At 49.5% G+C, this 15,378-nt stretch overlaps 1 long non-coding RNA gene across 7 annotated transcripts in view; it reads right to left on the bottom strand.

The window, feature by feature from the left end:
* Positions 1-413: 413 nt before the first annotated feature.
* The window catches only part of LOC145722612 (uncharacterized), a 33,816-nt gene continuing 18,851 nt past the window's right edge, over positions 414-15,378 (bottom strand). For 6 of the 7 annotated variants that reach the window (XR_014146988.1, XR_014146992.1, XR_014146994.1 and 3 more), the window contains one exon: positions 414-4,078. This is a non-coding gene — a long non-coding RNA (uncharacterized LOC145722612). The remainder of the gene's footprint in view (positions 4,079-15,378) is intronic. The other variant, XR_014146993.1, reaches the window with a different exon arrangement.

Raw genomic sequence — 15,378 nt, 5'->3', positions numbered from 1 at the left:
AAAACTGAAGAACTGCATGAATATTCAGTCATTTATTCATTTAAAAATAACAATAACAAACCCATTACACGTTAACACTTCACATATTTTATGAAATGAAAACATTTCGAATTGTACAAAAACTCTAGTTTACAGAATGAAGATGTTTAGTGAGAAGAGCGACACTGTTTTACATATCTCCAAATCTCTTCAATGTCCAGCTTAATGGAAGACAGCTGGATTCTCAGATCTGCTTCTGCACGCAGTCTGGTGCAATAGCTTGCTCCAGCTAAAATGCAGAGAGAAAACCCAGCCTCACACAGTTATATAGTTGGAAAAGGGAGCAGTATTTTAATAGCCTTTCCAGGTAACGATGGATATTCTTTGGTACTACAGACACACCTGACAAGTTTTGATTAAGGGTTGTTGTGATGTAAAGTCTGAAACCGTGTTGCTGAACTTTTCTACTCTGCCACAGTAAAATCCACTGGTCTATCTTGCACTTTTTTTTTTTTTTTTTAAGATTTATTTATTCATTTGAGAGGGGGGCAGTGCACGCATGCGTTGGGGGCAGGGGACAGAGGGAGAGGGAGAGGGAGAGAGTGTCTTCAGCAGACTCCGTGCTGAGCGTGGAGCCTGACATGGGGCCAGATCTCATGACCCTGAACTTACCACCTGAGCAGAAACCAAGCATCAGACACCCAACTGACTGTGCCACCCAGGTACCCGTCTCGCACCTTGAATGGGCCTTTTACCCATGCGTGACTGTATAACATCTTGTTTGTTCATTTGAAAACAACTGCTTCACAGACTCATGCAGATCTTCCAAACATTTACACATTTCATTATACAGTATCAAAAATTCCAATTCACTAGTATCACTGCAATTCTCTTCCAGGACATGTAATGAGAAGATGTCAAGTTCAGAATGGCAGAACAGGTTTTCCAAACTTCTGATTTCCACCTAACTTCGACTTTCTCATTGGTAACAAATACTGCTTTCCTTAAAGTGACAGGCTCACTTGATTCATTTTTGAGAGGACATCTGCCAAATGCCCAAATCTGAATAACCACGGTGTTTGTCAGTTGTTCTTTCAAGTAAAAAGCATGTGTCATGAAAAAGCAACGACTAATTCCGCTCACAATTCAATCACACTCGTGCTTTTCCTCGACATTACCTTCAACCACAGTGCTTTCGTATGCAGCCGAAGTGCTGTATATGTACTTCCCACTTTTCTTTATACGGATTATTAAAAAGGCAAGGGTCGAGATATCATAAAGTTAATCATTTTACTGCCTCATTAAGGACGTTCTTAAGTGGAGCTGGCAGTGTTTTAATGCAACTGTATGACGGTGATTCCACGCACATTTTGATGTCATATCCTTGACTGAAGCCAATGCCAGCAGTTTCAACCACTACTGCTACAAATGTCAATAGAATGAAAAATGCAAATAATGTCCTAGAGTTATGAAAACAGTTTTGACCTCAAGGACCCCCTGAAAGAGTTTCACAGACCCCCAGGAGTCTGCAGACCACACCTGGATAACTGCTAAGCTAGGGGAGTGCAGCAGATACTGGTTTGCACCTCCAGAAACTTCCAAGCTGTCCAAGGAAACAGACATAAACAGACCCAATTACCAGATGATGTGAGGAGGGCCAGGATGGGGGCATGGCAAAGAGCGCAATTTGTTTTGCACTCTGGAACCTGGCAAAGGTGTCACAGTGTAGGAAACTTTTGAAATGGGTCTTGAGGGTTAAGTAGGAGTTCGTCCAGAAAGAGAAGGTGGATCTCCACATTCCCAGTTTCAGAAGGACAGATCCTAGGAAGGCAAGACCTTTGGAAATGGGCACAAAAAAGAAAATAAGCAGGAGGGTTCACATTATTAATAAAAATAATATTGGTCACCATCGGGGAGCAACTACTATATAACTCACACTTTACATACATTATTATATTTAATTCTCTCCCCAAACCTATGAAATGTATGTAAATATCTCTTTGTTTCAAGAAGGTGGGTAACTTCCTCAAGGACACAGAACATATTCATAAGGAAAATCAAGATTAAAACCAGAACTGCGTGCATTAACATACCGTCAAGCGCTCAGAAGACTGCCTGGCATACAGTAAGCACTCAATTGTGTGAGCTGCTTTTGTTGTTACTATTATCATAGTAATTACTGTTGTGACATATCATTAAGGGCGAGGGAGTAAGCATATTCCTGCCTGGTATCAGTTGCATGGCCCACTTTCCAAGAGTAAGGGCAGAGGCTCTGTTAGCAGCATGCATTTTAAGCAGGTCTAGAGGCACAAAAAGACGTCCAGATATTTCTTTGGTTTTCCTGCAAGCAGTTCTATTCCTGAGGGTTTATTCAGTTGGGTCCCTCTGTTCTTGTGCCTCCTGCCTGCCAAACTTGTGTGGACCTGAGCAGTCTGAAGATAACGGAAGCAGGCCCCTCAACCGAGTCCCGGTGAAGGCCCCTGGCACTCAGAGCCCTGATGAAAAACTTGCTTCAGCCGAGTCTCCTTCCTCTTTCAGTTCCCACCCGGCCACCTTCTGTGGGCTCCTTGGATGAGGCAGCCCATTCAATCCTGCTGGGCCCCTGAAAACAGAACGATAATCGGTGCATTAGACTTTGATCTCTGCTGCTGTCACTCGAACAAGCAGGTAAGGGGCGCACCCCGTCCCTGGGCTCTGTGCTGCTTGAAGCCGGCCGGCGGGCTGTTGTCAGTGTGCTGGGTCACCCCACGATGCCAGCGCCCCGGGGTTTGGTTACTCTGTTCTTGATACTTGAGGAGCTCTTGGCATTGCGTGAGTTCCGAGGACGGAATGTTGTGTGCGAGCTCCAAAGGGCAACTCAAGAAAATCAGTCACGTTGGGGCTATTTCCAAATGCTTCTCGCCCGCAGGGACCTCTACTAGAGAGGGAGAACAACTCTGTGTGAAGACTTCACGGAGACAAATCATCATTTCCAACGCATTTCACCCTCTTTCTAAGGTTGGTAGAAATATTCTGCTTGATGCCACCAAGGGGTTCAGTTTCCGTGGCCTGGGTTCAGCCATGATGGTGATGCTCGCACTCTCTACATGTCAGCCGCTGGGTGCGACACCTCACATACATTATCCAGTTTCATGCAGGGCAAAGCGATTGGGAAGACTCCAGATAAGTCACTTGTCCAAAAGACACCTCTCCTAGAAACAGGAACCAGGGCCAGGGCCGTGTGATCAGACTCCCCAGCATCAGTGCTTTCACTCTTCCGTCTCCCCCACCAGTCCTCTTTGCCGTCAGGCTTGGCTGAAATGAACTGGGGCAAAGCCAGAACCAGTATTTTGGGGCTGTCTCTACTTGCACTAGACCTTTTACCCATGCATTAACCCATTTCATCCAGAAAGCTGCCCTGAAGTAGGGATCATCACCCCCAGGGACAGGAGATGATAGAGAGGCCCAACCTGTTGATCAGCTTGCCCAGGTCTCCAAGTCTCGAGCAGAAGAGGATCCAGACTCAGGTCAGTGTGAACTCCAAGTCCATGCATGATCTGTCACCCACATTGCTTCTGCTGCACTAGGACATCTGGGTCTCCTGGGGACACCGAGGGAAACATCTGTGCAGTGAGCATGAGTGACAGGGCTGGTTGCTTCCAGTGAGAGAGAAGTGGGGAGGAAAGGTCCAGTGCCAGAAAGACGTAAGGGTAGGGGGCTGCCATGAGGAGGAGAAGGGCAAGTAAACAAGAAGGCAGGGTCTACACAGTGCAGGAACAGGAATCTGGGGAGAGACCGGCTGGTCCCATGATCAGAATCAGGAGTGCCCACCCTTGCAATTCCAGATCATTCCAAACTCCAAGGCTCAGTTTAAGGACCATACTACCTGCGGAGCCTTCCTCTAGCCCATGCTGACCCTGATGTCTACTAGCATTTGTGGCCTGGGCCGCTCTCTCTGGCTGTGAACTGCGTACAGACAGTCGCATACTGTGGTCTGTCTTGAGTGTCTCCTGACAGAAAGTTCCCATCACATAGGAGGTTCCCACTGAGAGAGGAAGTTGCTAAAAGGGAGGATGCTGTCCTCTTTATTCCTCTTTCCTTCTTCACAGAACCCAGAAGACTGGCGAAAACAAACATAGGCTCAAGTCAATACATGCAGTGTTGAACTGTTGCCATTTCATAGAGAAAACAGAGTAACTCCTATAAATGAGGTCAGCTGCTCCAGTGTTCCCCGATTTCTAACAGTAAGTCTCCTGATCACGACTGCACCGCAAATCAAAGGCACATAAATATGGACTGATTTACGAAGAAAGCAAAGGAGGAGTGGGGAGAGAGGAAAAAAGGAGTAGGAAAGAGAAAGTGGGAGGAAAGGGAGAAAGATGAGGGGGAGGAGAGAGAAGGGAGAGACAAGGAGGGGACCAGATGAAGAGAAGGAAGAGCAGGGGATGGAGAAAAGGGGAGGAGATAATGAGAGGGAGGAAGAGGAGGGTGGGGAAGAGTAGAGGAGAGGAAGGAGGGGGAAGGGTGGAGGGAGAGGAAATGACAAGGATGATGAGGAGGGGGAGGAGGGGAAGGAGGAGGATGAAGAAGATCAGAGGAGGGAAAGGAGGAGGAGGTGGGGGAGGAAGGGGAGGAAGGGGGAGGAGGATTTTGCTCTGGAATGGGACATAGAGCTTAAAACTGAAATGGGTACAAAATCAGATTGGTGACAGAAATAGCACTTTTTTTTTCAAGCACGGATTCTATTTTGCCTAATCTAAAAAGAGATTTTTTTGTGATACAAACCTCCCCTTCTGTGCCCGCTTCACCAAGATGTAGGTATAATTGACTTCATCGAGTATGAAAACCTAACCTACCACAGAAGGAACTACATTCGGGGCTCTGTCAGGTTAATCTCCACATCTTGAAGCAAAACAGAACAGACACCAGAATTTGCAGCCCAGCCGTCTCTCACGTGGCCCAGCCCCGCACTGGGATGGTGCTCCAAGCAGGCAGGCGGGCGGGTTCCCAGTCGACAGTCAACACCCTGGGGAACTCCCGAGCCCACTGCAGTGCTTGGCACGGGAGATGCTCCACCAGTGAGTCACCTGTTCACATGTCTGAGTTTACAAACGCAGTCAACGACCATCAAACTTAACCACTTTCGTTAACCTCAGGGTTCGCCAGCTGATCTCAAAACTGGCCAGATTTCAGACTTACTCTACAACATGGTTTTCATATTTATTTTTTCTGGCATGTATTATTAATAATAATGAACCTCACAAATGATTCGAGGTCCCTTGGCTGCCTGACCCCAAGTGGGCAGTCATGTCCACATGGTGTGTTGGGACCCCAGATCCGAGCTCCAGGGGGGCTGCAGGTCCTCGTTTGGCACAGATCAGACCAGGGGAGGCTTGGTCATAAGGGTGAGCTCAGGCTGGGGGCCTGGAGGACAGGCCCACCATGGAGCTTACTTGACCACTGTCCCAATCAGGATGCAGCTAGGGAAGAGCATCTCTGACTTCAGTAGCCTCTCTCGCTAGCAGCCCCAGCACACGGTGGGCAGCAGGAGAGCCTGGTGGCAGGCAGCAAAGTCCAGCCCTCTGACCCAGGCATGACCCCAAGGTCAGGGAGACATGCACTTTTGAGAAGGTGGGCCATACATAATAATGTGGAGTTCTGGTGGAGCCACCTCTTCATTCTGCACGACCTGTCCTCTAAAGCAGTCACAGCAGGTGCTGGACACAGAGGGGGCGGGAGTAAGCCTCAGGGAAGCCATTGGTCAAAGTATTCCACCCCCAGCACAAGTTCTGGACTGCAGGCCCAGCACCAATCCTCCGGGTGGTCTTCCTGTGGGATGACTTCTCCAATGTACCCAGCCACTACCCCATCCCACTATTCCATCAACCGTGGACACACTAACCCACTGGGCAGGCTCGTTCTCACTTCCAAGCCTTTTATACTATTGCTCCTTCCCCCGGGACCCTCTTTCCTCAAGTCTGAGCGTAGGCAGCTCCTTCTTATTCTTAGGTCTCCATTCAAACAACACCTCTCAAAAGAAGACTTCCCTGACCACCTCCTGATCCAAACCCAAAATGATTTTGATCTTCATTTTGTTTATTTCTCGCTTGTTCCAAAGACCGAGCCCATGCCCCTTTCACTTACTCCCTTAGCCCAAATCCCAGCACAGGGCAGTACACAGAAGGCACTTGATAAACACTGGTTCAGATAAATGAATAAGCAACTGGGTGACTGAGTGAATGCATGAGTTCAGTTAAATAGTGAGGACCAACATAGCTTCTCAGGGGCCATTCAATGCCAGGCCTGTCCAGTAAGGACACTAATCCCAAGTCCCCTGGGATGGTGAGGCCAAAGCTCTCAAGAACCACCTCCCAGTCAGGATGGGCTCTGGGTCCAGGTCCTGTGAAGTTTTCATTTGTATTCAACACTAATTCACAGCTTCCCTCTGAGTGGCCACCATGGTGACTCCCACTTCACAGATAAGGAGTCATACTTGGGGACATTAAACAACTTGTTCAAGGTCTTTGGCTACGAAGTCAAGGACCTCATTCAGCCTCCCTGCTGACCCAGGGCTCAAATGCCTCTTTCGGGCTTTCCTACATATCCACATGTCAGTCTGTAAGCCCGTGCCCCGAGGGGGCAATGCAGGAAAGAAAGCTGCTCTCTGAGCGAGCTGCTCCTATACCTTCACCCAATGAGTATCTACCAGGCCCTTGGCACCTCTGCGTAGGTGCCAAGGCCAGGAGACTGAGCCCCACCCACAGGGACACCCAGGCTGCAGTGAGCCACACCACAGTTGTCTTCTAGAAAGATTTTTCTTAATTAAAGGTAGTTAAAATTCTTCCAGTTTTGAGATTTCTTAAAATTCCTTGGGAGTGGAGGTTGGTGGTGATAGTATGTGGAGTAAGCACTAGTGTCTACATTCAGGGGAAAGACTTGGGGCTAGGGGTGGCAGGTGGGAGGGTGGGGGGGCCTTGGTCACAGGCAAGCTGGCTAGGTGGGCTGGCCTCCCAGGGAGGGCCTGCCCCAGTTTGGAGCCATTTCCTCCCCAAATTCTGACTTCCCAGCCCTCCAGCCGTGAGCTCTGGACCCTGGCAGAGAACCAGAGGATACTGGTGTGGGGAAATGTGCCCTGCTCAGCATTTTGTAGCAGGTCCTGGAGCAGAGGCACCAAGACCTCTGCTGAGACACTGGAATTTTTCAATTTGAAGCCCAAAGTTCGCTCTTTCTCGCTCTCTTTCTTTCATGCATTCATTCCTGGCAAATTGCGCATTCTCTCCCCCTCCCCTGGTGAAGCCCATTGTCATTCCGGTGGCATTTCAGCCCACTGCAGGCATAGCGGAGGCTCCCTCTTCCAGATTTCTCTGTCGAATCGCTGGCGAGGACAAAGCCGTTAGGAGCAAGATTCAGTAACCAGCTTTTTAATTTCATGGCCTGAGGTTGTCAGGACAGTGCAGAGAAAATTGCCAACGATTCGGAGAGCAGCCCATGAATCTGGGGCAGAACAGGCAAGAACAAGGGACGCTTCAGCTGGGGGGGAGGGGTGGGGGGGTGGGTGGGGCTGGGTGCTGGCAACCACTTGGATGAGAAAGTTCTCTTCTTCCAAATTTCTTTCATTTGGATCCCATGTTAATTTAAAAAGATCAATTCAGCATTTTTTTACCCTTCTGCAATAAAGTGTTTTAGATGGCTGAGAAAGCAAAAGAGAAGTGTATTCTAAGGATCCTTCTCCTGGGGGGGAGGGGGCATAAGGATCAGGTGATCACAGGTTGCTATGAAATGGGGCTTGTAAATTTGAGGGAGAGTTGCTGTCTTTCCAAATCATTTTTGCCAACTTGGATGACAGCACAAGTATGCCTCCGGGTTAAGACGCACTGTCAGAGTGGAAAAAATCTGCATCCCACCCCCAAGCTCAGCGACAGAGCTGCTGTGTGGCTGTGGGTCAGGAGGCCTCCCTCTCTGAGCTCTGGAAATTGAGAGGATTGAAGAAAATAATCCCCAGTGTCCTTTCCCACCTTTACGCTTCTCTGCTTTTTCCGAGCTCATCAGGAATCCTTTCAGTACCTTAAATGTGAGGTCTCTGGTCTCTTGGACAGGAGCTCAGATGGGTCCGAACCCAGAAGTCTGAGCTACGACCACCCAGGAGGTGAGTGACAACCGCATCACGAAGGGCAGCTTCCATTTTATAGTCATGCCACCCCAGTGTCCCCAGTTGGATCTGCTCAGCAAGATGACACAAGGATAAAGTGGTAAACTCGCACTGGGGTTTTGATTTATGGCTCCCAGCACTCTCCCCAATGTATTCTCTTTCAAATACATTCCTCGCAACCACCCCCTAAGTGAGGGTCTATTATTTGCCCCATATTACAGAAAAGGAATGTATGATTCATGTGCCTAAAGGTGGTCCAAGTCTGACCAGAACCCCTGAGCCCAGTCCCCTTTGGCTTGCTCTGGGCCAAGAGAGACAAGGATTGCTCCCGGGGAAGCAGCTCATGCAGGGGAAGAGAAGCTAGTCGCATCCTGCCAGTCCCTTCCCTCCTGCCTCCCTGCAGCCTCACAACAGCCCCCTAATTGGCTGTATTGGTCCAAGGCTCCTAGTCTCCAGCAGCATGAATGGATGCTGGGTGATTTAAGCTGAAAGGGAATTTATAGAAAGATACTGGGCAGCTCACAGAACAGATGGGAAGGCTGGAAAATGAGGCTTAGGAAGCAGGCAAGAAAAAAGGGAGGTCACACAGCCAGAAGCATAACCCAAACCCTGGCTACAGAACCAGCCCAGCACTGTTACCATCACAGCTGCTAAGAACGCAGCCCCCAGCACCCCAGCTCAGCACCATCTCTGCTGGCCTTGGCCATGTGCCTGCCCCTGAGCTGCAAGGGAGGCTGGGAAAGTGGGTGGGTATCTGGCATTTTCACCTTCTATAGGAAGGCTCTGCCTCTCAACAAGTCTCAGAGGGTGGAGCAAAGTCCCAAACAGGAAGGGCACTGGGATGCCCGGCAACCACAAGTGGTAAATGTGCGCCTTCGGTCAGGTAGGCTAGGTAATGCTGTGATCACAAAAAAAATCCTAAATCTGAGTGGTTTCAAACATTAAAGATTTCTTTCTCATTCACTCTGTATATGTACCAAGGGCCAGCTGGGGGCTCAGCTCCAGATCATCCTTAACCTAGATCTCAGGCTGACGAAGCATCCACCATTTCAAATACTATCCACATCACCCCGACAGAAAGGAAGATTTGAAGCAGCAATTTTTAAAGGCCCAAGTCCAGAAGTGGCACATGTCACTTCTACTCATGGCTCATTGGCTGGACTACTCACATGGCCCTGCCTTGGGGCCAGCAGGTGCAAGCCTGCCTTGAATGTAGGAGGCAGACAGCTGGGAATACCTGGAGAATAGCATGAATGATGCCCACAGTCCACTACCTGAAGCCTGCCAACCACAGCCCATCGAGAGAAAGAACAGAAGAAAAAGGCACTGAAAACGGACCGTAGTTTCATTCCAGGTAGAGCTACGAAGATCTGTGTATTCCCCTAGCATCCCCAGAGGCTCGAGGAATCCCCCACTTTGGGGTGTGGTCACAGAAGGCAGTCCCCTCAAACTGCAGCGGCAGCAGCAAATGTCCAGAGCTCAGTCTACCATGAAGCACCAGAAGCCCTGGGAGGAATCGGAGCAGGAAGCCAAGAGCAGGCTCCTGGAGCTCAGGCAGCCTCATCCTCCCTCACAGACTCCTTAGCCACTGCACCGTCTCCCCAGAAAGATGGGCACTTCTGCATAGCTCTACGTTCTCTCTGGAAATAAACCCTCTGCTTGCAAATGGCTGACAGGCAGCAGGAGCTGGAACAGCTATAGGCCACTGGGCCCTAATCTGCCTCAGCCACAGAGAGACAACAGGCAAGCAGAGTCTCAGAAAAATGCAGAGAAGCCAGGCGCCAAGAGCGAGGGTCTGCCTGTATCTCTGAAGGGCCTCACACACCTGGGTCGGACTAGCCCCACAGCCCTTCCTAGAGTTGTAATGTTCACACTTCTAAAAGGAGTGAGAACAGTTACTGTTGACCAATGACCAAGAGACTGAACACCCAAGCTCCCGTCGACACCCAGTCCAGGGAAGAGTACAGCTGTAGTTTCTGAGAGAAGTGGGAGATACAAAGATACAGCACAGACCACTAGTTTCCTCCTAGTATACATGTGCCACTTCTTCCTTAATAATATGAACCCCAATTTTAAACTGGAGGCTATACCAGAAAGCCCCAAGACTAGGGCCAGGAGACTGGGGCAGCCATCCTGGATCATGAGCAGCACTTTCAAGATGGTGGAGTTTGGGTGGTCATGGAGCCACCCTATCCACCCAGGACTGCCTTCCTCCAGACTTTTACGTGAGACAAGCTCTTGTCCTACATAAGCCACTGTTATCTTGTGGTTAACAATTATTAGCAGCAAAACACAACTGTGAACATCCACAGCAGAACATCTATAACATGACCCGAAAGTCATGTTAACCACTCTTGTCTTCAAGGGAGTGTGGAGCTTGTTAAAAGATCACCTTCCTGTTTGGATGACCTCCTTGATGGGCCAGGAGATGCAAAAGTGGGCCTGGGGCTCAGTTTGGAAAAAGGAGCTGAAGCGAGCTGACTTGTAGAGCATCCCGTCATGAAAAGTTGGCATTCCGCTGGCAAACCATGAGGGTGGGAGTGAAGGGGAGACGGGGCACAGGGAGAGGAGCCATGAAATAATAAGTCGGCCAGCGGCTGGTGCACTCATGAGAAGAAAAAGGTGACCACGAATCCCTCGGGAAATGGAAAGTCCTCTAAGAACGAGAAGGTTGAAAGGACCATTTGCAGTTTGTTTTTAATGTTGCTGAAATGTCAGTGCCTCCTCTGATACCTCTGGAATTTCAGTCAGTACCAAAGAATCACGATGCTGAGTTTCATTACAAAGTCCATTAGCTACAACAAATATGGTAGAGGTAGGAGCTCCAAAGCAGAGGTGACCGTGGAGATTCTGCAGAAATTGTGGAAGGGGTCAGGCATGGCCTTCTGCAGGGCCCAGGATGGCCAGGGTGGGGGCAGCGGAGTGAGTGGTCTTAGCTAGATCCCAAGGGGCAGGACGCCCTATAGCCAACATCTGCCACGCAAGAGGATTCTTGCAGCCTCCTCATTGGTCTCCCTGCCTCCAGCCTCACCCAGTACAATCACACTCTGTGCTGTCTTAGAGAAATCTTTGCAAACTGCACATCTGATGCTGGTCCTGACCTATTTGAAACTCACTGTCCCCACTCCAAGGTCAAATGCACCCCCTGAAATGGTAGCATTTGAGGCTCCAGCCTGCTTCATCAACCTCATCTCTTGCTGGTCCCCCCCACACACCCCATGTGGAATACAGGCTCTGCAGCCCCACAGAGCTCATGCACTTGCAACTCTTTTCAGAATATATCCATGCTCTTCAGGCTTCTGAGCCTTTGCTCGAGCTGTACCCTCTGCCTGGGACTCCAAGCCTCTCCCTTCTCTACCAAAGTATCCAGGAAATGTTCTGAATCGCAACACAAATGAATTCTGGCTGATTTCTGCAGTAAAGGTACATAGTAAATGACACGGTGTGGCTCCCAGAATTCTGGGAAGGCCAGAGATCCAGGCTTGAAGGGTGGCATGGACAGGAGCCACACCCGAAGTCACACTACTGCATGTTCCATGGTGACACTGCTGCCTCGATCCTGGGACAGACCAGGCAGCAGGTGCCTCTGATGCTGTCCACGCAGGTACTGGACCCATGCAGAAGTCCACCATGGCCCCTCTGAAGGGGACGCCACCTCCCCCTTGCTTCCTCACATGCTCCCTGCTGCATCAGACTGCCCGGGTGGCTGGCCTCTGATGGCTGGAGTCGAGGCCACATGTTTAGGACGCTAAGAAGTCAAGTCTCTGGGCTCTACATTTCCTGCCAAGACTTATAAGCTGGGGGTCTTCGAAGGATCTCCTTCTACAAGGAAGGGTAAGAGCCCACTGCTCGCATTAGGACCCTTCTTGAATAGTGCCTCCTTTGTGATATCCCCAAGGCGGCCCCGAGCAGTTACCTGCACCCCCTCTCTTCCCTCTGTACCCACCTCCCTCCTCAGGCACTCTACTAATGATCTCCCTCCAGCTTTTGAACTCCTCCAGGATGAGGACCAAGGCCAAATTCATGTGAGTATCTCCCCTCTCTCCCCTCTACCCCTCTGGACCTAGAACAGAATGCAGATACCATTATTTCTGAGTGAACAGATAAGTGGTTTAGCTCCACTATCAAGCCTATGTGCTGCCAGGACAATGGGTAATAAGAGCCATGACGTATTGAGCACCTACAGTGCACTGATTTCCATTCTAGGTATGTCCTTATGTACCATATTTTATTAATTCACAAAAATTACAGCAAATAGGGATGATTTTGATCCTCTCTGTTTTGCAGGTGGGGAAAGTGAGGCCTATTAGGGGAGTTAAGTAACTTGATAAAGACACACAACCCCACTGCTGACCTGGGCCCCAAACCCATGGCTACCTCATAGGGTTGGCCAGAGAAGCCAATGCAAGGAAATCAGGGGACTGGCCTGGCACTCGCTTCCTCTGTAAGCCCATGGGCACCTTCTAGAGCCTTCTTGCCTACTTTGTCTCAGGAGAGGGTAAGGACACATGCGCCCCTGTCCTTGAGCCCAGAAGGACATGAATGTTCCAGTGTAGCGTGGAATGCCCAGCAGAGCAGCCACAGGGCAGGGGTGTGGGGGGGATAGGGGACAGCAGGTAGAGGCCGAGGGAGGGGTGAATGCAGCAGGTTGTCATAGGGCAGGGCAGCTCAACCACCCAAGGGCCACATTAAACGACTGCCCTACCTGCCTTGAGAAAGCTTCCTGAGCTCAGGAACAATAAAATCTACATGCACATACTTCCTCACCCCTGCACGGGCCCTTCCCCGTTCAACAAACTGCCACTGGTCTTCTCTCTAGAATAATCGCAGGTAGCACGGATCTAGAACTTAGCACCTGCCAGGCACCGCCTCACATAATTCTCACAACATCCTTATGAGGTAGGTTCTGTCACTACCATCATGTCACACGTGGGGAAACTGAGTTCCAACAAGAGAGCTGACCCATAATTCATAGCTACAATATGGTGGGCCAGAATTCCATCCCCGGCCTGTCTCCAGAGGTCACAGTCCTGAAACGTTATTAAAGGTGGAACCCAGGCTTTAGAACCAGGCAGACCTGGTCTCAACTTTGATTCTGACTTCCCCTCTCTGTACCTCAGGGTCCTCATCTGTAAAACGAGAAGAACGTCTGTCTGCCTCGCAGGGCCCTTGGCCCAACTACTGGTAGCGGGCGTAAGGAGCTTCCACCAGGGCCAGGTAGAGAGTAGGCGCTCAATAAATATTACTTCCCTTCCTCTGGCTGGGGCAACCTGCTGTTCCGCCTCTCCTCCTGTCAGAAATCTTTGGAATTGCGGCTGTGTTTCCATGAAGATCCAGCACACCCTGAAGCTAGCTCTGCTCTCAGAAGTGGAAGGGACTCCCCTCAGCTCAGAGACGGCCGCTCGCCTTGACAGAGCCTAGCTACAGAAAGTGGCCCCAGACCCCCAACACCAGGCCTCTTTCTGCCTCTCCTGGACCCGTCATGGTGTGGGGGTAAGGGCCTGTCAGGAGAGCCATTCCCCTGGGCTTCACCATCTGATCCTCAAATTTACAGTCTCTCCAAATAAGTCTAAATATATAGTCACAGAGAAACACCAAAGGAACAAAGACAACTGTCACACAGCTTTAAACTTTGCCTGATGGTTACATCACAGGGTATGGGGCACACTTATGAATTTATATGCATCACATATGTGATAAGCCTGTATTATCTTAGAAGCAGCACAATCACATGACGCTATGTGATGTGTGTGTGAAAGATGTTTGTTTGTTAAGTGCTGATGTCTCTCACAGCAGGCTCTTCTGGCCACCCTGTTTCAACTCCCTTCTTTTGACAGATTAGAGATACAAGGGTCAGGGAGGAGATGTCACTGACATATTCAAGGGAACCTTTACCAAAGGTAATTGCATTTAGGTCAAAGTGGCCACCTGGGAACAAGGGTGGGGGTTGGGAGTAGGACCTGGGGAGGGAATGACTGCAAGAAGCTGAAAACCCACATGCCAAAGATAATCACCCGAAAGGCTTGCTGGTGGGGCTGGAAATTTCCACCCAGAGAGACCACAAGTTTCCTGGGAGGTTGTCAGAACCTCCCAGGAAACTTACTTAAAAATGCCGATGGCCTTAACCCACCTCTAGGGACTGCTTCTGTAGGTTTGGGGGGATGGCTGAGCATCTATATTTTTAGTAAGGTCCTCAGGGAATTTGGATGGCCACCAAAGTTGAAGAAGGGCTGACTGAAGCTGTCTCACAGGGGCACATGAGTAAACTAGGCTGATGTACAATCATTTCTAGACGCGAGCTGAAGGGATGGGGCCTGGCATTCAGTCACTCACTCACCCAGGGGTTTTTAGCATTCAGTTATTCCACAGATGATGGACTTAGTGGAGGAATGTGCTCAGGGTTGTATCAGTCAGAATGGACTAGAGTATGCTGCACTCACAAACAATTCCAAAAGCTCAGTGGCTTAAAACAACCAAAGTTTATTTCTCACTCCTGGTACATGTCTGTTAGGAGAGAGCGGGGCCTCCTCTGCTCCACATCTCCTCACTTTGGGGCCCAGGATGACAGATCAGCCACTACCTGAAATCATGCCGGTTATCAGAGCAGATGGAAAGAGAGTTCTTGGAGGGTCTCATGTTGGTATTTAAATGTTCTGGCCCAGAAGTATCACAAGTCACTTCTGCTCACAAGTCACTGACTAGAACTAGTTACATGGCTCCAACTGACCCTCAGGGTATTGCTTCATGACTGCTGCGCCTTCATGCTATAGCAGGAAGGGGTGGTGCTTCCATCAGGAAGGCCAAGTTTTCCTGGGAGCCTCAGCACATACCTCTCTGACCAGAAGCAGAACCTACGGTCACTCCTAGCAACAGTGGAATCTAGGGAAGGATGCTTTAACAGAGCACGCTGCAGCTTCAAACAAAATTGGGTTCTGTTGGTAAAGAAGGAGAAGGGATACTGGAAAAGTAACTAGAAATACATAGGTACATAGGGAGTGTCACTGGAGAATGAGAGACAGCGTTAGAAGTATGATGACAAAGGCAGATGATGACAAAGGTAGACAAAGCAGCAATAGCATGGAGGGCTTGACTATGAACTTTACTGAGCTCACCAATTTAGAGGTTGGCTGAGTGGTTTCCTAGGTCATCACAAGATTAAAACTACTAAAGTAACATATATATTAATTCTGAATACATATTAATGGAGATTTCTGTCCCACTAGGAGACTACAACTGAGTACACCAGGATGCTGTATCAAGACCATATCATT

Source organism: Leptonychotes weddellii, chromosome 7 (assembly GCF_054177405.1).
Source record: "Leptonychotes weddellii isolate Sample4059 chromosome 7, ASM5417740v2, whole genome shotgun sequence".
NCBI lineage: Eukaryota > Metazoa > Chordata > Mammalia > Carnivora > Phocidae > Leptonychotes > Leptonychotes weddellii.
Note: the sequence above shows the minus strand (reverse complement) of the source record. Positions and strands in the feature narration are given on the sequence as shown.